The sequence below is a fragment of the Pholcus phalangioides genome, unplaced genomic scaffold (assembly GCF_987345545.1).
Source record: "Pholcus phalangioides strain wild (caught in Gottingen) unplaced genomic scaffold, Ppha-v1.0 ptg000007l_1, whole genome shotgun sequence".
In the NCBI taxonomy this organism is placed as follows: domain Eukaryota; kingdom Metazoa; phylum Arthropoda; class Arachnida; order Araneae; family Pholcidae; genus Pholcus; species Pholcus phalangioides.
In genome coordinates, this window is record NW_028301600.1 from 20914410 (window position 1) to 20938599 (window position 24190).

The 24190-nt window shown below is 35.7% G+C and overlaps 1 protein-coding gene across 3 annotated transcripts in view; it reads left to right on the forward strand.

The window, feature by feature from the left end:
* Positions 1-24190, forward strand: part of LOC149085053 (uncharacterized) — a 99990-nt gene that overhangs the window by 16564 nt on the left and 59236 nt on the right. The window contains exon 1 of one of the 3 annotated variants that reach the window (XM_089232828.1): positions 20419-20582. The exons of 1 other annotated variant lie outside the window; for it this stretch is intronic. The gene's annotated coding sequence lies outside the window, so the exon portion shown is untranslated. Of the gene's footprint in view, positions 1-20418; positions 20583-20662; positions 20938-24190 lie in introns of those variants that run through there. One more of the 3 variants, XM_089232829.1, reaches the window with a different exon arrangement.

Sequence of the window (24190 nt, forward strand, 5' to 3'; positions counted from 1 at the left end):
ATTTGTATTTGTATTCTTTGATGAAAATCGTTTGTTTTTGTGTGTGTACTACTACCTCTTAAAGTTTTTCCCATCTTTTCTGAATCACCCTGTATATGAATGTTCATGTCGAATAAAAAAAAAAGAGTAGGGAATATAATAGTGGCGAACGCCCCCCCCCCGCCCCCCGTTCAGTGAAAAAAATGTGTTTTGGCATAGGCGGAGGACATGGATGGACATTGGGATTCGCCCTCTCTCCGTTCACTATGCATACTCTCGGTAATTCGTCCCCCACGTTCGAGAAGCCAGCAACCGCTAATGCCCGATAATTGCACAAAAAATTCGGGACGGTCAAAAATACAGCAATATCCGGTGAAAAAAAAATACCGGTTACAGTCGATCCCACTTATAACGTTTCCCCGCTTAGTACGACTTCGTGATCTCAACTCCAAGTATTCCTCATTAAGATTTCCCGTTTAAAGCATTTTTCCGCTTTCAACGTTTATTCATGACGATTTTTTGAAAAACATTATGAGCAGGATCCACTGTATATGGGTTACTCAGACCTGTCGCACACCCATAAGGGGGGGAGGCGACAGGTGCGGTCACACCCGGTCCCGCGTTTTGCGGGGTCCCGCATTTACGATAACAATGATTTCTTTAATAAATTTTGAATTTTCATCAATTCTAGAAATTTGTATTTTTATCTAGAAAGAAATAATTCTAGAAATTTCTGCATTTTCATTTAGAAGGAAATAATATTCTAGAAACTTCTTCATTTTTTTTTAAATCTGGAAAGAAATAATTCAGGAATTATTATTTTTTCATAAATTCTGAATTTTAACCACATATCTGGAAGTTTTTTAAAAATAAATTCTCTGCATGTCCATCAATTCTGGAATTCTGAAGTTCCATTAATTTAGGAATTCTGAAGTTACGTCAATTCTGGAATTTCCGAATTTTAAATAGATATAAAAAAAATTACTTGACATTCTGTTTTTATCTGTAATTTATTTTAATCGTATTCTAAACCTTTTTTGTCGAACAATTTTTCTTCACGATTTGTAGACTTTCAAAGATATCACAAACAAATTTTATGCCTTCAGACACAAACTATAATAGCAGAACTTGTTTAAATTAGGGGAATCTATCGGTCACTATAGACAGGGGTTCACCTTGCAGGAATACATAAATAATACGCTTTATTCAAATCTAGGTTGATATTTGTTGCTACATTATGGACATGATGGTCACATATGTGTGGTGGTGACTTTTAAGTTTTAAATTTTATCGTTGAAAGTGCTGCAAAATCAATTTGGAATGCATCACAAGTATAAAACAACACTATAACGAATCTATCAAATACTTATACAACAGGATTTTTTTCTCGAACAAATTACAAAATTTGACTAATTACTTTTCATTCCACCAAATTACAGTATTTTTTTCTTTGTCCTCTGTATTATAAATTTTTTCTTCTTAAATACAGTGAAACTTCTCTGAAGGATTTTACCTCAAAAACGTACCTGGATGGACCATAGTACCAGTTTTTAATCCATATAGGACTCCCAACAGGACTAAACTTTTCCATGTCCAGAAATATTTTCCTTACACATTTTTTTTTATAAGGTACCACCTCTCTTACAGATCGGTCTTCTGAGGGTGAGCCTTTTAGACAGATGTCCAGAATCGTTTTCATCACGCTGTAGAGGCGAGTAATCTCCCCTAAGCTTTTAGAAACAGTAGCAAAAATTCTTAAAAATCACAGTTTGGGAGCAATGGTTTGCTATATGGCAGAGCGTCAACGAATGAATAAGAGTTGAAAGATACGGGTGGACGAGGTTAGAACAAACCCAGAATATTCATCGTACACTGCAGCGATAGGGTTGAAATTGGATGACGAGAGCTTTTGCAAATATTGTTTAAAAATTTTGTTATTTGTTGCTCCTGCTGCTGTGCATGAATAGAAATTGCAGCTTCATAATATTTACCCCGAGGATTAAATGCTTTACCATGGAAATTTTTTAATTCAATATGATACTGACGTTTATTTAAACAAAAAAGTTACGTAACTTATTGTATAGGAAATCACATGATTTGGACCGAAATAAATGTAAAAAAAATCTATTTGGCGTGCTTTGGATAACTCTCGTGAACATTTTCATCACACTGATAAGTTCACTAGAGGTTTCATAAGTCTATGAAACAACAAGGTAATATTTACGTTGTGATGTGCTAAAAAGGATTGCAGCAAATATAGAACAGATTCAGAGGCACAATAGTTATAAGAAAAATACATAGTCGTAGTAGAATTGAACGACCTGAGACAAACGGTAGAATGCACAGATCGATGTATCCAACCTCATGTTGTAGCGACCATAAAATTTCTCAGCTGACGATAATATCGACGTAAGCGGTTTCTTATAGATTGAATGAAGCGGGTTTTAGTGGATGAGAGCGATTTTCCGTGAAGACTGCCTTCGTTGTCCTAACACTGACCGCTGTGGACGCCTGAAGTGATGACGTACCGGAGCTATCTGGCATAATAACTGTCCCATTATGATGTACAGTTGTATCATTCTGAATCTAGAGAGAGACCAGGGTTCTTATAATACTTTTCTTTGGGACCCTTGGTGCCAATAAGATGGTGTGACTAACCTCTTTTCAAAGAAAAGTATCCAGTATATAATAGTATAAAAAACAATTATTTTTTTATTCATGCTGAAGCCCTAGGTGTCTGGGGACTTCTCGCCTAGACTCTAGAAGAGTGAAGTGACGGGATAATAAAGTATATACGTGTGCCATTTTTTTTTTCACAACTGCAATTGGCAGGCTTTCTTTGAAAGAAGTCTACAATTTATTCTTGCACACATGATTTCATGAATATATCCCCAAAATCAAAAATGTTCATTTTACTTTTTTTTTCAATTTTTACGCTGTATATTACCATCGGAGATTAAATTCGTGATTAAATTAATTCAGTCAAAAATTTTCTAATTCAATTTTTCTTCTATGCTGTCTCATTTCAAGCACACCCTCATAGTAGGACGATTGCTTTGTGAAATGGTACATATAAGCGTAATTAGGATTGCCAGTTCAAGACTGAATTTAGGGACTATATGCAAGCTTTGAGCTAATGCAAGAAACCTGCAATCAGGGGCGGCTCGAGCTTACCTGCCGCCCCATGGCGACCCTGGCAGGAGGCTGGCAAGGCTTCAGTGAAGGGGACCGAGAAGTAAACCTGATTTGTTTCAGAAGAAAGCCGCACACCATTGTATACCGTGCAAAAGGTGCGTGACCATACGTTCCGCTTTTGAAGTAGATTTTTTTTTGTAGTTTTTTTGTTTTAGAATTATTCTACCATTCTTAATAATGCCAGATAACTTAATCCTTGAAACAGCACTTGTTTTTGTGAGTCTTCATCACTTATCCTGCAAAGATGATGTATAACGAGGTTATTTTTTATTAAGAAATTTTTTCAAAGGTGTTTCTTGTACTCCAGGGACCGGACAAGTAAGAAGCCGAATTTTTCCTTTGTTTCCATTTGATTATTCTGGATGAGGGGAACCAAAATGCACACTTGCGCCTTGTGATAGAGTACAGGGGCGGCGCTTGGCCTTGGGACTCATTGCGGCCGCTTGGGACGCGGCGTAAAAGGGGTGCTAAATCTGGGGTGAATGGGCAAAGAAAATTTTTTCTGTCTGCTCTGGAGGGGCGCAAAATACGAGATGAAAGGGCGAAAAAAAAAATTTTGAAAAAAAAAAGAGGTTTTTGTTAGGAAAATTGTTTAGAGATAAGTTGTGTGAGGAAGGGGCATGACCACAAAGAGTAGGGTTGACAGGGTTCCAGCTTGGAGGCCCGGGACTAAATCCTTATCATTTTTCACACTATAAATTAACTGTAAAAGGAGTCCCATGGAAAATCTTGCTTGGGTCCAGCGAAAAATTCCAACCTAGGGGCCCCTCACATAGGATGTAGAGGCTATGGGGAGATAGGAGGAGCCTAAAAAAAAAAGTCCCACACAGGTACAGATTTTTTCTCGAGCCTGTCCGATAGCTTACATTCTTGTTTCTGGTATTACGGTCAAAGGCCTTGTATATTTTTTCAAGTTTTCTCAACGTTTTTGTTGTCGAGGTATGACTCAAAAGCGTGATGTCATGTGAATTTTTACTTTGTTAAATTTTGTGGCCTTAACTACAGTCTACGCTTCCTCCCCTTACAACCTGCCGCCCTGGTGCGCCGCACCCCTTGCACCCTCGCTTACGCCGCTTCTGCCTGCAATTGCCACAATTCCATGCTGAGTACATTTCTCCTAAATAATCAACGAGGGTTGAATAGTTATTTTCTTCGATCATTGCCACATAAAATTCACATAGAATTGATTATATCATACCATTGCCGAACGTGTTACTGTGTTTTTGGTTGATGATAGAGAGCCACTGATACGAAGAAAAAATTATAGAGGGAGAGAAAGGTGGGGGCTTGCATTGTACATTTATGAATTATTGGGAGGGTGGAGGCTCCCTCACAAAGTTTATTGAGGGGGGGGGGGCTCAAGTTTCCTGAGCCCCATGTTTCCGTGCTTTAATGCATATGACTCGGAAAACGAAAAGTGATACGCATTAAAAATTACAAGCAACTAGTTCTATGAAAGCGCGGAGTACGTATAATATTATTATACACATCCTGCAATTAAATGAAAATATGGAACTATGCATATAAAAATGAAATATATCGAATGTAGGAGCACTGCATCTGTCGCTGTAATTATGATATCGGTGTTACAGTGAAGAGGAAAAAAACCGCATAACATGATTTTTTATACAAATACAACGCCACAACAGGCAAAATGCCCAACGAAGTGGCTGATTTGTCATCGCACTAGAGATATCTTTGTCGCTGCCTGACACTCATTCATATTATTGCATCATCAACCTCTGGCTATGCAGTATTGTTCCCAATTCGGGAGGGGGGGAAATTCCAATTTTTTTTTTTTAAACTCAATTAATATTTTTTGTCTGCCTACTTTTATGTCAGTGGTATGTGCAGTTTCTAGTGCTTTGTCTGTATTGTACATATTTCCCGTTTCTATTAATCTTACAGCAGCATATTTTGTACCGCACATGTCCAATAATCCCCATTGGATTTTTTTTATTCCACTTATTTTATTAATGTTTTTTTAATCTGTTAATGTGTGCCCATCGTACTTCTTTTGTTTTGCCCTCATATTTAAAATATTTATTGTCTAGACAATCCAGCAACAACATTCATGCGATTTTGTTTATTTCTGAGTTCTAATTCATTTATTGACGTCTTTCGACACGACTTTACGTCTTTCTGAAATTTGGCTCACGGTGATACATCCGGGTAGCCGACGGCAGACATATAATGGGGAATAAATTTGTTCATGTATTTTGAGCCTTTCTCTGCATGTGAACAATCACGAAATTTTACCTTTACCAATTATATTCTCTGTATCTATTGAAATGGAGTGCGACAAATAAAAAAAAACCCGTTTTATTCATAAATAGGAGATTTTGCAAAGGATCAACGGTATAATTGGTTAGATTTTCACAAATATCTAATTTAGCACGCTCAAATATTTTCAGACTACTTTTTAATTGTATAGACGTACGTATATGATGAAACAAGATAGTGAATTAGTTTTCACTAAAAAACTCTAGTGAATTCGTTTTCTCGGTTTATCTTCCGTTTCATTATTTTATTTTGAAGCACCAAAACATTTTATGTACTCAGAAGAGCTAATTACACCAGTGCCTACCATTTAGAGCTGATTCCGAATGATTGACTATTGACTGCTTCCATCCTGAAATGGAATACGAAATTAGATTTTTTTAAACCGAAGAATTTAGTTTGCTTACAGCTCGAGTGCCAAAAAAGAGAAGCGATATCCTCGTAATTGAATGTTTGCTCGTGTTTAAGATTTGATTTGGTTGGCTTGAGAATGAATTGATAAGTTCAAGAATTTCATGTAAAAAGTCGTGTCCCTTATAGATAGTAGACTGATAGACCATAATAATAGACCAGATAGATAGTAGACTGGTTTATATATGCATGAGAAAAAAAATTCTCATGCATATATAAACCAGTCTACTATCTATCTGTGACCATTTGTCATTGCGAGAAAACACACGATTCTAAAATGGGCTTTCTGAGCTAAGATAGCTCAAAAAAGTAAAATGCTCCATTTCAGCTTAGCTTTGCTTAAAACTTCTGATAAACGTTTTATAGTCCAACTTTGTAGAGACGTGTGAATTGCTAACTTATTAATGTTAAAATTACAATTTTAAGGTAGATTAACAGAATCAAACTTGTACAAATATAACATATCTCGATTCAAAATTGCATGCTTTTGTCAAAACATCTTAAAACACGAAATAACGATAATGAGATTACATATATTGTGGATGTGCACTCTATTGAATCGTTCTTTGACTTGATCGATTTTCTAAGAATGTAGTCTAAAACTAACGTATAGTAAAGGTGCCGCCCGCGCAACTTCAAATGATAGGCAATCGATACGTTGTAATTCTCTCTCTTTCTCTCTCGGGCCAATGTTAAAAAATAATAATAATACTTTTCTTTCACACGAACGTGAAGCCATCTTTTTATCGGTATTTCTATTAAACTTTAATTACATACTCAAGTCAAGCGATTTGAGGTTATGCTACAATTCCTTCGTTCAAAATTCTGGTTTATATACAATCCGATGAATAAATTTAGATAAAAGATCGCATTCCGGTATTTTGTTATTTTATGACATTCATTACACCTTAGTTATTGCTAAACATTACTGATGGTTTTGTTTTTTATTTCCAAATAAATTTGTTTCATAATGAGATGGAGAAGATATTTATTAAAAATATTTATTTCCAATACTGATACTGTATAATTTATATTTTTCTTCAAAGATGTTAAAAAAAAATAGTATACATTTATACTAGAATCACGAGCAAGTAATAATAGATTTGAGCAAAGCTAAAACGTCTTGTAATAGGATATACAGCATTATTACCTTATACAGTTCAACATGTCAACATGACATCGATTACGAACGGTTGTAAACGGAGGGGGGGGGGGGTTATGATGAAAGATGCAATTCTCTAACGCAGTTGTTCCCGAATTGTGCGTCGTGGCTCCCAGAGCACGCCAAACTTTGTCAAGGGCGTCACGTAGTCCAGGATATTTATTTGAGTTTATATACGTAATGATAAATGGACATTAGACTTTCCCAAACTATTTCTCTATTTCTACAACCTGTCGTACTACCTACTGTCGTGAAAGCGACTGAAGCCATTTGGGCAAGGAAACCACGAAAATATGATCCCAGGACAAGCAAGCCGCGAATATGCAGTGCGTCTGGAAACGATAGGTTCACCTCTTGAGAACATAAAATTACTTTCGAACGACAAGTACAATAATATGTAAATTTACGTTAGGTATAAAAGAACACTTACTAAAAAAATTAAGTTACAAATCATATCATAAAACTATATTAATAGAAAAAAAATTGGTATAAACTTCTGTTTGAAAAGATAGGTGTTTCATTAATAAAAATTTTTCTCTTCGGCCTGCTTTCATCAAGTTTCTGCATAGATGTTCGACTGATTTCTCCCCCCCCCCCCCCGTTTGGATAAAATACATAAGGTGTTTTCAATTTTATTGTAGAGTTGTACGGCTTGTGCCATCCACCGTATACTTCCCTAGAAAGTTCACCCCACATAATTTCGACGGAGTTCATGCCAGAAATACAAAATGGCAGTCTCTAAAATGTGGATGCTATTGTCTAACTAAATAGTCTGCGGAAGTGGAAATTATAGTATGCACAGAGGAGCGTTATTTCGTTGGAACGTGAGAATTAGACCCCAATATTTCTGCATGCGGAAGAAAGTACATACCGTATCATTCAAATATTTCTAGATATCCAACAGCATTTAGCATTGCCCCCCACCCCCAAGGGTGGGTTTGAAAGGGCCCGAGATGATCCTTATCGTTTTTTGTTTATCCCCACTATAAATTCACTTTAGAAGGACTCGTGAAAATCTGAGCCCGCCAAAGATCCCAGCACTAGGGCCCTGCTATAGGATGTGGGGGGGGGGGCATGGCATTCAGACGATTGTTCATGACTGTATATCCGTATTCCCACCTCCATTCGAATCTGACTCTTACCATTTTACAGTTCGATCTTCAACTTGCCTTTTTTGCAAAGATTTCTTTATCGTTGTGCTGATCGTGCCAGTAATATTGTCAGTAACCATCGAGACACTTCTACTCTCCAATCACATTTCCAAACCATCAATTCGCACATTTCAAAAACTTTTCTTTATGTTTTATGGTAAAATTTGGAGACGATTCTCTTTTGCTATATGAACGACTTTTTTGTGTATCGTGGATTAAGACACTAAAAGGATTTGTTGACGGATTTTTTATTCCTTAAAAAGCATTCTTCGTTCGTTACTTCCGATATTCACCCTGAAGATTTTTTTTCTCTTCATATGCACTTTCAAGTCATAAGAAGCTGTTCATAACAATTCAGGATGTCTTCCTATTTTTCTCTACCAGACTTATTAAACTTCTTACACAGAAGTTACACAGTAATATTGACGTGCAAGAGTGTAGACCATGTCTCTGGTTCACCTCTAATTTGCTCCAAAAGCATGAAATCTTGAGAAAACAATGATTTGAATCCCGCAGGGACTCAATGTCATTATGACACGTGATTTTTGTCAAATTTGCATAAATGCACCAACCATCACTGTGAATAATAAGAGTAAACCTAATCATTTCAAGGAAACAGTTATTTTCCGGATATTATGCTGAGGTGAACTCAGAAAGAAAAGTCATCACGTCTCCGCCGGGACTCGAACCCAGCCCCTCTTGCATACCGGGCAAGCATGCTACCATCTACATAGGTTCGAGTCCCGGAAGAGACGTGATGACTTTTCTTTCCGAGTTCACCTCAGCATAATATCCGGAAAATAACTGTTTCCTTGATATCTTGGGCTGAAAAAAGCCACCAATCTCTCTAATCATTTCAGTACGAAAATAAAAAAGAGTATTAGTTAATTATTTTTTTATTTTAAAATTTACATCCCACATACTTACAATAAAATTTTCACGACTAGCAATGCGGATTTTTCTTTATAACATCACTTTATGGAAGGAAAAATTTTGAAAATATGATTGGACTCATCATTTCAAGACTCGTTGTATTATCACAGTTTGTTTTTTTTTAAGTTTTCTTGATAAACTTTGTGTACAATTTCTCATTTCTCACTCCCACTTTGAGATTTTATGAATACATAAAACGCGCAACCCCAGACACATAACTGTAGAATGTAAGACAAAAAGAACAAACAGGCATAAAATATTGGCAAAAAGAACAGGCATAAAATACAGACACAAAGAACTAACGAGCATAAAATATAAACAAAAAGAATTTACAGACACATAAACATAACATAGAACTATAAACTATAGGTCCGGTTCTAATCAGCTCTCGTGCGTAAAATGACCACGATGTCGCAAAAATTATCTTTATCATAAATTTGGTGACCATCTTACTCCTCAGACTTTGTCGGAGACACACAAGTATGAAAAACAAAACTCACAAACGTTTGAGGTAAGAAAGAGAAAGTGATGCGGAATGAGGTATCATCTTGAAAAACTAATTTTACTGAAGAAATAGCTGTACTTAATGAAACTGATATACTTAAACCTTTGGCTTCAATGAACACAAATTTTTAAGTAATAAGAAATTACCACAAATATATATTTTCTGATTTTTTTAAACATTCATATAATTTGATTCATTCTTCCCACAGACTTATTGTATGATTACTATTATCTATATATAGACTGTGGATCTTCCGATTGTGAGGCAGAATGAGGTAGATGTAAAAATATTCATTTTCAAACCAAAATATATCTTCACAGAAATATTTTCCCATGCATTTCTTTTTGTTATATTTACACCTTCTTAAGTTGAGCTTTTTTAAAATAATGAAGATGATCTTCATTGTCACTCGCCATGTCTATAACTTTGAGGTTCTTTGTACGAGTATCGTAACAATCTAAAACAAAAAAAAAACAAGAGATACCTTTGTAGCATTAGAAAACTAGTTTCAAACCATCCTAAATGAAAATTGACGAACAACATTAGATGTCTGTCGCATTGCTATGCGAAAAATAAATCTGGTACAAAAGGAAAAGTGTTTCTTTATTCCCTATAAGTTTTACGTTAAGAATTTTTGATTGCTTGAAAACAGCGTATACTGACTTTATGAATCCCTTCAATATATAGTAAAATGGACTACAGTTTATGTGTATGTAGTGCTTAACTAATATTTAAAAGATAAAATAAATCTCACTCTAGTTCAAAATCTTTAAATCTTATAAAATGAGGGCACTGTGAAGGATATGAAACATTGATCGCAATAATTTCGGGCTTTAACCACCGAAAAACTGAATGAAAGACCGTTTTGGTATTGGGTGATTAGAAATACATTTATTTCCGCTGAATTACGAGACGAGATAGTCGAAATAGCGGCAGTACCCTATCCTGCCTCACTACAATCCGCTTTTCTGTATATAAATATACTTGGTAGATAAAACTCAATAAAAATGTAAGGTTTCGCTTCACAGTAATGCATGACAGAAAATAATGGCTCTTACTTCTAATGCGGTTGCTCATGAGGCATACAGACAACACCTTCCATTACTCTCGCAACGTGTTTCAAACCCTTGTGAGGATTGGAAGGGGAACATTCATACTTCTCCTGGGAATTTATCCTCGTCAGGAGATCCACATTATTATGCAATTTCCACCATTTCACGACCACACGGTTTAGACTAGACCAGGGGTCTTGATCTTTCAAGATATTGCGATACACATAATAATTTCTATGGAAGCTATCGAGTCACCGAATCTCGTACCGCGGTACTGTATCTAGAATCGTAAGTTGGTATCCAGAATCACAAATACTTTAAGTAATGCAATGCCCCAAGGGTGAGGCTGGCATTGCTCCAGCCTGGGGGACCGAGACAAATCTTATTATTTTTGTTTTCTTTGCACTAAAAATTCACTATGGAGGGGCCCCGTCAAAGATCTCAGCCCAGGGGCCCGGCTTCAGAATGTGGTGGCCATGAAGTAATGTACTTAATGTGCGCATAGTGTTACATGTGAATCTGGAAAGCTTCTTAAAATGGTAAATACCGCTGTATAGCTTAAAGGCCAGGGGGATTCATCGAAATTATTAGTTTTATTTATTCCGTTCTATTATATAGGCTGCTTTATTATTATTAGTTTTTTCAAAATGGTCAGCGGCCACTCCGAGGATCATATACATGATTCTGACGGGTATCTAGCCCGGGGGCTTGAAGATTCACCCTTATAAATTTTTTTACACTACAAATACACTCAGAAATCGATTTAATAAGTATAAAGGGTCTCTCTCCTGAATGTGAGGGCCCTGGTGAAGACAACGGACCACAAAAAAAATTATGGTACAACAGGGGGCCATGGACGATGAATATAAAGAAACACTGGTCTAGCTGTGGACAATAGCTGGTTCAGTATAAGTAGCACATGGTTCAGCATATCTACTCAGGTACAATCCGCTAATGCAGTGGTTCTCTCACTTTTTCTACTCGTGACTGCCGCGGTCTTGTCATCCATTATCCGCGGCTTCCCAGAATCGTCTAGAAAAGAAAAATTTCAAAGCGTTGAACGAGCGCACATCAATACTTCAACTGCCTGCGACACACCCTTTGAGAATCACTTGCTAATGGTTCAAACAACCATGAAGGAAATAATATGGTTTTACAAAGAGTGAGAGTAGTAAAGTATGTTCTCAAAGAGACCGAAGCGATCTAATACTGATAATGAGTTCGATCAGTAAAAACAAACATTTTTCGCCATTGAAAAATGTCAACTTTGAGAGTTTCCAGTTTAAAAATAAAATAATAAAACATTGCCACATCACAGTTTTACCACAAAATACATGTAATTTTCTTACAGAAAATGATTAATCATAATTTTTTTAGGAAAAAGAAGTGACTTCAAAATTCAAAGATTTACTAAAGCCCACAAGAGATATTTTTCAAATCAAGTGAAAACAGTAACTAAAAACCCTTAAAAATTGAGATTAAAACGTTTCTTTTTTCCGGTTTATGAAAAATTATAAAAATGGAGCAACCCTCTTATTGTAGCAAGCCCTTCAGATACAGATCTCAACGAGTTGTCACGTTCCTTGAAATAGATGAGTTGTAAATTTCGAACAAGGATGCCCTAAGTTTCTATTCTTTTTCTTAATGATGATATCGAAGTAAAAATTTTAGAAATCTCTGGGATAATCGTGAAATAGTCGGAAAAAAATCTAAACTTATGAAGTCCATTATAGATGGGAAGTGTCTTTCTATCTTATTGATTTTTCTATTTTCCGCCATTTCTTGTGTGAACGACTTGGAAACGACTAGACGAATCATCATGAATGAGAAGTTTAATATCATCTAATAATCGGTACAATGTGCTATACTTTTGGCCGAACACACATAAATTCTCGAGTGGTAGCACCAGTTCTAGCGTTTTTACCATAGGAAAAGAGATCGACGTGCACCGATATTTTGAGACGAAGCTAATACATACACACACGCATGCTCAAGGCTTGCACACAAGCACATAATGATCCGGAGAAAACGAAGAGAGTACCCGAACGCGAGAGTACCCGAACAAATAATACACACTGTTTTCAGCCGTATAAATTATATTGTCCGACTTTTTTATTGAGGTCCTGTATATTATAGTATTGAGGACCGTAATTATTGTATTTTCCCTATCGATACTACATCGATATCCATGTTGGGCATCAGGATCATCATTAAACTTTATCTGAGGCTTCCAACCATGCCCCCCCCCATGGCTGATAAGGCTCCAGCCACGGGGCCCGGGACAATTTTCACAATTTTTTTGCTTTTTCACGCTATAAATTCATCATAAAGGGGCCTCCGTGAAAGTCTTGTCGTGGGGCACGCAAAAGATCCCAGCCTAGGGGCCCTGCTCCAGGATGTGAGGGCCATGCTTCCAACATACAGTACACAGCAACCAATGTATTCCTCGAATCTCTATCCATACAAAAGCGATCCCCCCCCCCCCCTTGTCTATTTTTCACCCTCTACCTTTCAAAATTTAAAAATTGTCCTTTCACCTAAAACAAATTCTAATTCTTAGACCAATACTTCGATGAATCATGTTTTCCCTATCGTAAATCATTGATTCGAAACATGCTAATAAGAATTGAAGTAAAGTAAGGTTGTCGGATTCGCTGCTCAGATAGATGCTCCTTTTTCTCTCAGGGCTGTGTTTTTAGATATGAAGTTGTACTCTGTATTAATTAATTTTCAAGATAACCTATATTTAAATTCATCATTGAGAAATCGCGGAAAGAGAAACATTTTATAATGAGTGTCTTAGCTTTTTTATACATAATATTATGTGCTTATTTGAATTAGCAAATCCGCAGAAATACAGGATTTCACAGCCAATGAAGAAAAATGTATAGAAAAATACACACCTGTGATCGGCATTAATTTGTGATTGGAAAATATTCTTAAAAATATCCCTCAGTTGATTTGTTAACTTGTCGAGAATTCAATTTATGTTCAGGTTACAACATTGTCATTTCCTTCACAATGGCACAATGGTGGTGAATATTTTCTGGTGCTGTGTAAATAAAGTAGTGATTCCCAAACCTTTAGGTCAAGGAGTACTAATGCCTCTTATATATTCAAAATACACTAAATTTCACTTAAGATTATTATCAGGTTCTTTGATGGAGTATGGGAGTGATTTGGAGTTGAAAATTTGTTATTAGCAGTACAGGGCGGGGACGCTGGGGGGGGGGGAAACTATCCGCCAACTGTGAGTAGTTTGTGTATTGTGTTGGTTTTGTGCTATGCCTTTGTATTGTATTTATATGTACTAAAAGGACAATTTCAACATTTTCTCTTAAATGTATGTACAGTATGCCGGTGGAAGCATAATTGAGAAGCTTATTTTCAAAAGGGAACACATTTCCATTTTTTTTTAATTCATTTTTCAGTGATTTCTGAATCTTTGGGATGAGCTCTATCGGATTATATAACAGGGTATATTCCAATGGAAATATTTTTGATAAAAATTTCAATGTAAAGGTAGTCGTTTCTAAGAGCGTAGCGAGGGAGGGGGGAGACTTGGGGGTCTGGTCCCCCCCTCCCGAAATGTGAGAAAAATGACCAAAAAAGGGAAAAAGATGGCCAAATCTATTGTTCTATCACTTTGGTCCCCCCCCCCCCCGAACGAAATTTCTGGCTACACCCCTGGTTGTTTCTACCAAAAGGGAACATATCCACCTCGTTCATTCTCACTTCGGTATTTTTTGATAGAACCTCTCGATAACGATAACGGTCACCCATAGGACCTAAAATTGTGCCCGCTAACGAGGTGTACCCGTTAATGGATAGAAACTACATTGACTCTCGTGGACTTGATTCAAAAAATTGTCCGTTAGTAGAGGTGTGCGCTAACGGGAGTGTCTGTTATGGGAGGTTCCACTGTAGAATGATCGTGTTAATGACGAGAGGACAATGTAAGGGTAAACCCTTCCTGGGCTAGGTAAAACCTACTGGAATCAACAAGTGACGTAGAAATTTCCAATTTTTCAGACTTGACCCGCTCTAATTTTAATCAAAAGTTCACATTTCCACTAATTATCTTTCAAAACGAAACATTTCCAAAATTCAAAAGTAGATAATTTCCCTTGAATGTTGATCAAGAAACATAGCATTTAAATATTCGTCTACCATTCCTATATGCTACCTGTTGGGCTATTTTCTACTTTTGTAAAGCAAGCGGAAGTGGAAATGTTCCCTTTTTAAAATAAGCTCCTCAATTGTAAAATCATAGCGCCATTATCCATCACAACCCTCAATGATAACAAACCAAATTGCTTGTTTCCGAATTTCTACCCCCCCCCCCCCCCGGGGATTTTTAAGCCTCCTGGGATCCCAGAAGAAGAGTAAGGTTGAACCAGATCACGTTTCTTCACTGAATCAGGCATGCCCAATAAATTTTAAATAAAATTAATTCGTATTAATGGATAAATTAATGAATTACACACAGTATATTACCCCTCAAAGTGGCGTTGACGAGATATCTCGTCAGTCTCTCGCCTCTTATTTTAGCATGGCAAGCCCGGATATTTTGTAAAGTTAATTTCTCAATGTAACACTTTTCCCTATACCCTTACCTTTGCACCTGCTGAAAAAAGGAAGGAAGTCTACTTTTCCTCATTAACAAAGATAGGACATTTTACATGGGATTTAATGATTTCTGCTGTGTCGCTTAAATGGTTGACTAGTCCACCACTAACAGGTTGCTGTAAGTGAATACTTACAGCATTTCTTCCTATGAAGTACAGTACGAAGAAACACAGGAGTAAAGTTATTGAAAATATTGAAGGGCTCGGGTTAAAATTTTCAATAGATATAATGAAGGTTGGAAGGTTGGGGAAAATATTGGGGGGAGGGGGCTCGGGCTCATGGGGCCCAATACATGTTTGCATCTATGAGAACAAAAGGTATAGAAAGATAAAAGATACACTATATCTCTATAACAGGGGTTCTTTATCTTTAGTGTTCTACGGACCTCCAGGGCTGTAGCTAGAATCTTTTTAGAAGTGCGACAGACGTAATTTTACCACCGCTTTTACTGTGACAGAAACCTTAATGAGAATCGCATCAAAAAGCTTTTATACTTTAACGTTTATAGTAAAATTGATATGTATTTTATCGCCCTGTAAAAAATATGTAAGATTTATATTTTCTTTTTTTTCATTTATTTATTTAACTGAAAAAAATTGTCATAGTTTCTCTCATTATCATGAAATGATTTTTCTGAAATCAGTTAAACTTCTTATGATATTTAGCCTTATTTTTTTAAAGGTACGAGAAATTCATGATGAAAGAAGGCATTCGGTCGAATTTTTTCATTAATTTCATCTTTAGAACAATCCAACTCATACTCGTTTTCGTGGTTTTTTTTTCGGAGAGTTATCCGCTTGAAATCAACTATACGATAAACATCATGAATTTGTCAGTTTTGAGTGATCGATATCTTATAAAAGCTATGTACTTCAGAAGAGGTTAAGAAACTGCCGCCCATTGCCGACCTCTCTAGAGAGATAAGCCTTTCATTAGATTACTATAATTTTTCTTCCTGCTTCGTGTGACTAGACATTTCGAATATTCAAAAAAGACACACCCATGGGGGTAAGGAGAACTCCTTGACATTTAGCCTCTTTTTTCTAAGTTATGCATATTTCATATTTGTTATGAAATATTCATTATTTTAACTACGCAAAAAATAAATAAAATAAAACGAGTAAAGTAAAAATCCTAGATTTATCTTCAAATACATTTGACACATTACAAAAAGATGTGCCAAAAGACATCGAAACTACAACGAAGACATCGTACTTCAACTGTAGGGTTTGACGAGACTTACTTGCAACACAAAAAATTTCTGTTACTAACTTACTACAAGTTTCCTGTGTTTCCACTTACCGTAGTGTATTTCTTTTTATCTGTGTTGTGCTGAGAATATTCATTTTTTTTTCAACAGAAAATCACAAAGCTGGTAAAAGACATGTAGCATTCGGTTAAAACAACACATACACACACTAATGCCCAAATTCGAAAAATCTGAAGAATAGTCTGTCACCATTTAGCCATCAGGTAATTGCAATCAATTTATGAATAAAAAATAACAGTTTTCACGTTTTTGAATATTTTTAATAGGAATTCGTATGGGGCCGTTCAAGTATTACGTCAGCAAATTTTTAGCCATTTTTGACCCCTCCCCCCTCTTGTCAGCAAAACTCTGAATCCCCCTCCCACCCCTTGTTAGCAAAATTTCGTCAGCACTGCCCCCCTACCTCCTAACGCATATTGGTGGGATCAGAAACGTACGCGGGAGGGGGAGGTATAAGGGGCTCGTGCGCCTTCCGCCTCAGACGAAAAAATATATTTTTTAAATGTAGAATTTTTTTTTTTTTAATTAAAATTTCGAAAGAAAATACCTTTATATGTTTATTATAATCGATTTCTGTTAGTTTCAATGCAATTTGAAGGGTAAGAACTCAAAATTTCTCTTTAAGAAATTCATTGCGACCCACCCTCTAAGTCATACATGGTAAACCCTTCACCCGCGGACCAAATGTGGCTATGAAGGTTATCTGATGTGGCTTGCCCCCTCAAACCCAATTTTGTAAAAATGAACTAAGCGGCACATTTACAGATCGCACAATGCCAGAACATTTAAGTAGGTCCGTGGCACATTTTCAGATCACTGAAGTAGGCCCGTACTCAAGTGATCCGTGGCATAATTACGGATCGCTTGAGTGATGCGTTGCACAGTGCCAGAGCACTTAAACGGCCCGGACACATTTCCAGAGCACTTGAAGGATCCGTGAAACATTTAGAGATCGCTGAAGTGACTCTGTAAGGGATTTATCATTAGGGAGAATGAGTTCAGGTGCCCACAAACTAGCGAAAGATTTTTTTCGTTTTTGGCGCACCGAGTAAGATGCCATTAAGAATATTTCATATTTTCATAAAGGGTGGCTGATGACAGTGCCGTCTTAACCCATGGGCCCACACTGGCATGGCCCGGGGGTTTCAGGAGAAGAGGGGCCTCACAAAAATGAGATCCGGTTGAAATTTTCTAGAATTTACAAGGTAGGGCCTCAGAAAAACCCCTTGGCCCGAGGGCCCATGAAGCTCTTAAGACGGCCCTGGCTGATGACGTAAGCATCATCCAACCCCCCCCCCCCCGTCATCAAAAGTCAGCAAATCGAAACCCCCCATCGATGCTGACGTAATAGTTGAATGACCCCTATTCTTTAAAACCAGGGTATTTGATTGTTGAATTGGAAAGGTTTTTTTTTATTCATGTGCTCAACATTCTTCTCTTTGAGGCATATTTGGATATTCGACTGATTGCTTTTAAAACTCTCCATAACGGAAGAGCCAATGAGACGGAGAAGATTAGGGCACTATGTCAAGGCTGGACAAATCCCAGGCGCCAGGTCGCCATGGTCGACTAAAAAATTGATATTGGCACCCGAAATTTTCTTTGTGTAATTACTAAATTGTAGGCTGAGAGCAGCACAAAATGTTTGGAATTTATAGCAGTATATCTGCCAACATGAAAGAGGATCACTATACCCTGAAAAAGTCAAAAGAAGCACTATTTAGGATCTTTATTTTCGAGTAACAATTTTTTTGGCGCCTAAACAATTGTTGTGGCTCCTAGTTTTTTTTTTTTTTGCGATTTGTCCAGCAATGCTCTATATACTCGGCACTTCGAATCAACGATAAACGGCACACCCTCTTTTGAATTGTTAATAGCTAATTCACGATATATAGGATCATCTATATGAGTTGCGGAGGCCAAGGCTCTCTCACAAACATCTTTCTCTTTTCAATTTCTGAAAAAAATGTGTAAAAACATAATTTTATGAAATGCTGAGAAAAGTGGATGAAAAATTCAGAATATAGAACTTTGTCTTTTTTTCCCCCCGGGGCTCGGGCCACCCTTCTCCCAGGCGTCACTGATGATATATTGGATGCAATGACGAATTTAAGTTGTCTCGTACCTTTAACATGAACAAAAAGTCTCAAAAACTATGCTGTAGGAGAAATATCATTAACAATATTAATTAACCATTGATTTATTTTAAATTTAATATACATATAACTAATTGTACGTGCTATGCCAACAAAATATTTTACATGTAAAATTTTTATTTTTTTGCAAATTTTTAAACATGAAGAAAACAATTATTGTTTACATCATGCGAGCATGATAAAATAAGGATGGATCCAAAAAAAACCCCATAAATTATGTTACAGACTGTACAGGGATGCTGGAAAATATCTATAAAAATATAAACCCATAATTACATGCAATTCACACACAAAAGTGTAAATTAACACAAAATAAATGAAAATTTTAAACTTATCCAAGAATTCCGGAACTAATGAAAATTTTAAATCAACGAAAGAAATAATGAAAATTAGAAACTAATGGAAGAAATAACTCAGAAAAATGATGAAAATATTCGAGAAGAGAAATCATTTCAGAATTGATGAAAATTCAGATTTGATGGAAATCCGAAATTAATACAAATACAACGCCACAACAGGCAAAATGCCCAACGAGGTAATGAAGGAAGCGATTGAAAATTAACGAAGGAAATGATAAAAAATTAATGAGAGAAATAATCCAGAATTAATGAAAATTTATGATTAATGAGAGAAATAATTCTAAACTTGGGACACCACAGCAAAAGCGGATACAGACTCCTCGAACGGATGGGTGGTTATTCACTGATGGTATGTATAGTAAACGGGGGAAGGGACAAGGGCGTAGCGAGGGGGGGGACTTGTGGGTCTGGTCCCCCCCCCCCCCCCCGAAATGTGAGAAAATGAGCGAAAAAAGGGCATAAAGATGGCCAAATCTATTGTTCTATCACTTTTGGTCGTCGTCCCCGAACGAAATTTCTGGCTACGCCCCTGGGAAGGGGGCAATGTCCACCTCTACTCTCCCACCTATGTCAATAGTATAATTATTATACTGAACAGAAGGTAGCGATCGCCCTCCCCCTGCATCCGCCTTGCCGACCACAGCCTATTATTTTCGTACCAGGCCCTCCACATCTCTGGACCCTACAGTGGAACATAATATTGAAAATATAACAGCCTTTTTCTCTTCATGAAATATTGATTCCGTTTGTACATGGTGTAAAAAAATTTTTAGAAGACACAAATTAATACCGAAAAAATGACAGCTGCGGAATTTCAACATTGCATGGTGAAATAAAAAAAAATACATTCCGCCATTTTTGCGAGATGAAGGTCTACGTAGAAAATATTTAACTAAAAATTGTTGTGTTGTAGAGAAAGAAAAGGAATACGTTTTTAACCTCAAACCTAAGTTAAGAAATACTACTTTGTTGCCCTTTTGATTTTTACACGAACCACAATCTTTTTGATGTATAAAATTGTTCATGTAGAAAGAGATAGAAGTTGTTTAGCGTGTCACGTGACCGACCTGGAAGACGCCCTGTGAGTTGGATCACATATCAAATATAAAAAAAAGTAGGAAAAACGTCAGCTTTTTCATGAAATATTCAATAATTTAATTCGTTTTTAAAACCAAACTTAAATTCCCCAAATAAGTGAAAAAAAATCATATTAAAAGTTAAAACAGTTTTAAATCGTCTTCAACTCACTGATGTAATGAATAAATTTGAGAAATTTAGAGGGAACTATATATAGCGCGTAGTAATCTAGTGAAAAGGAACACGATTTTTGAATCGTACAATTCGGCGCGAAATCACACTGGACGCCATTTTGGATAGTTTACGCGGAGTACGTAATAGGATACGATGAATCATTAAACGACATTTTTGTTGACGTTTTATAATTAGCTTGTGTTTCCGTATCGATTCGAAAAGTGTTGAAGAAGAAAATTTTGTTTGTTGGTGAGTGATTTTTCGAACATTTTTCTATCGCCATTTGTATAATCGTAGCAGCCCGTGCTGCTCATGACATCTGTAGTCCGAACGAGGCACTAGAAAATGAATGTTTTCAAAATCCATGCGATATTGCGCCAAAGAACGTTTTATGGTTAGCGCAGTTAATTGGAGTGATTTTGAACGTAAATAACCCTATATCGTTTCTCAACTTTACTTATGAAGCGAAATCATTTTAATTTTATTACATATTCCCATCAATTTAAAATTCATTAGAGTTGTGCTTATGAAGCGGGCAAATTCCTCAAGTTTTCTATGAAGTCTAGTAACTGCTGGCAGTTATATTCTTGAAGAACGTGTTTGTGTAAGAAACTTCTAATATATGTTTTTTGTTTTTTTTCTTCACGGTTTTCTTTTAATGTTTTAGGTACTATAAGTGATTTATTATTTAACAGGATGAAATGTATTTTATATTTCATACAACTTTATTTTATGGTTTGTAAAAACGTCCTCTCGCCTAACGTAAACTATTAGCAGTTAAGCTGGAAAATTTTTCATGGAATCGAAGCTAAAAAGCTTCCTAATATTATTCATTTCCTTTATTCTGGTACTGTTTGCATTTTAAAAATATTTGCTATTATATGCCATTGGACAACAGTAGATATGGGTGGTTTTAGCTTTGATATTTTTACAATTAAAAGTGCCCATTTCTTGTCTTACTAAAGCAAATCACTTAACTTATCATTGATTTTAGGATTTTAATTAAATTTGCAACTAACTTGTAAATTATCATTACGTGGAACTAATAAAATGTCTTGCGTAAAATGCCTTCGTAAAAAGATTACGAAAGAATTTTAATTTCAGTATATATACTCATCAATTTCAAACTTATTAGTATTGTGCTTATGAAATGGACAAATTCCTCAAGTTTTCTATGAAGTCTGGTAACTGCTGACAGTTATATTTTTGAAGAAAGTGTTTGTGTAAGAAACTTCTCTAATACATGTGTCTTTCACAGTTTTTAATGTTTTTAGGTACTATAAATTATTTATTATTAAATTGAATGAAATTTATTTTCTTTAACTTTATTTTATTGTTTGTAAAAACATGGTCTTTCACATTACTGATGGAAACCGTACACTATTAGCAGTTAAGCTGTAAAATTTTTCCATGGAATTGAAGTTAAAAAGCTGCCTAATGTTATTCTTTTACTTTATTTTGGTACAATTTGCATTTTAAAAATATTTGATACTGAATGTCATTGTACACAAATCTTATAAATAACTTGGACGACAGTAGATATGTAGGTGATTTTAGCTTTGGTATTTTCCAATTAAAAGTACTCATTTCTTTTCTTAATAAAGCAAATTACTGAAACCAATGATAATTCAAGTGTTTTGATTAAATTTTGGAAATGACTTGTAAATTACTGTTACATGGAACTTGTCTTAACTCAAAGATTACACAAAAACATTTTAATTTCATTATATATTTTCATCAATTTTACACTTATTAGTATTGTGCTTATGAAGCGGGCAAATTCCTCCAGTTTTCTATGAAGTCTGGTAACTGCTGTCAATTATATTCTTGAAGTAATATTGTTTGTGCAAGAAACTTTTAATTTTTTCTTAAATGTTTTTAGGTACTATAACTTATTTATTAGAATGAAATTTATTTTATATTTTTGTATAACTCTATGGTTGTAAAAAAAATGGCCTCTCGCCTAACTTACGGAAACCCTATGGTATTAACAGTTAAGCTGGAAAATTTTCCATGGAATCAAAGCCAAAAAACTTGTTCCAATTTGTTTTTTATTCTGGTATTTGCATTTTAAAAATATTTGCTATTATATGCCATTTCACACAAACCTGAATAACTTGGATGACATATGGGTGGTTTTAGCTTTGATATTTTTACTGCCAAAAGTGTTAATTTCTTGTCTTACTAAAGCCAATTGCTTGACTTACCATAGATTTTTAGTATCTTAATTAGATTTGGATAGATTTGCTCACAACCCCGGACTGATGCAAAGCAGCTTACATCTGTTTAATTAAATTTGGAACTGGCTTGTAAGTTATTACTTGGGTAAATTATTGCTATAGTTTTGGGGAATAGAAACTTTGGATTTAATATAGAATCCTATTGGTTAGCTTGAGTTCAGGGGCAATGAGAAATTTTTTGAAGAAAGGGGCAATGGAACAAAAAGTTTGGGGAAACTGGTCTAATGTAAAACTGCTGCAGCTCGATATAACAATTCCTCTACAGCAATCCCACAGCAATATTTTTCTTGGTCTGCAAAGTATCATTATATTCAGCTTTCATTGTGTATTGAAATAAAATAAGATCAATCAGGATAAGTGTGGCTAGAAGCTGTAATTTTTTCACACAAGTTTCTATAGTTTGACATCTTGTTTCGTTCAATATACATAAACTTCACATATGCTGTCAAACCTCTATTTAAGGGATGGATGTTCTGATTCTGTGCCTGTTTGAATAAGAACTCATTCGCCTCTGAAAATAAGAGACATCTCTAAGGGACAAAAAAATCTTCCATGGGATGATTCTTATAGATTGAACTCAAATTTGTTAATTCTGAGGGTGATCCATATAACCATTCATAATTGCAACAAATTCCCCCTCCCCCATTTAAATACGAAAAAAAATCCAATATTTTTCTTGAATTGCAATTGGACCCGATATAACAAGCTCCTATTTAACAGATTCCTTGATTTAAAGATTTTTCAAGTCCCTGTATGTAATGTATATCCTGATATGATGATTTTCTTTGATTTACGGGAAAAAAGTGCTTGGTTTTTTCTGACTTGTTAAATCTGGGTTCAACTATATCAAAATCATCCAATTTAAATCGGGATACCTTGCTGAGAGGAGCACAGGAAAGAAATATAGTCAAAAGATTGCTATCGGCAGAAAAACATTTAGAAATTGTGATCTAAAACAGCAATGTATATTTTTTTTCAAAAAAAAACAAGTACAAGAGGGCCAATATTCTTTTTTTTAGCTTTACTGTGGAACTCTTTAGATTCTATTAGTCAGTCTTTTAGTTTCTATAAATTTTAATACTGAAATACTTTGTTTCAAAAATAGGCTTTGTTTAAAATTTCAATATTCTAATTTCACCTGTATGGTTTTTTCCCCATCCGATGGTTTAAAAAAAATGAATAAAAATAGAAATTTTTCTTCTTTCCCATGAAACACCATAGGGTTATACAGTCTTCCCCCCCCCCTTTTCACTGGGGTTACGTTCCTAGGGTGACCATGAATAACCGAAACCATGGGTTTTTTTTGTCTACCTCGTTTATTGAATATCATGAGAAGAGTAGGGTGACGCAGAGGTAAAAGGGGAATATAAAAGAGGGTGCAGCGGTTGTTGGCGATGCTTTCTGAAAGAACATTGGATTTCTGTTTGATGTTTCTTCTTCATCATATCAAGTATGTAGAAGTATGTTGACAAGGGTTCCTCTACTAATGTTTCTACATGTGAAGAACGTACCATAGATGGATGAAAATAGATGTCATGAAAATCTCTTGCTGATTTAAACTTCTGCTATGTTACTCATGGTGAACTTGTCTTCTACTTAAGAGCTGCTACGGCTCTA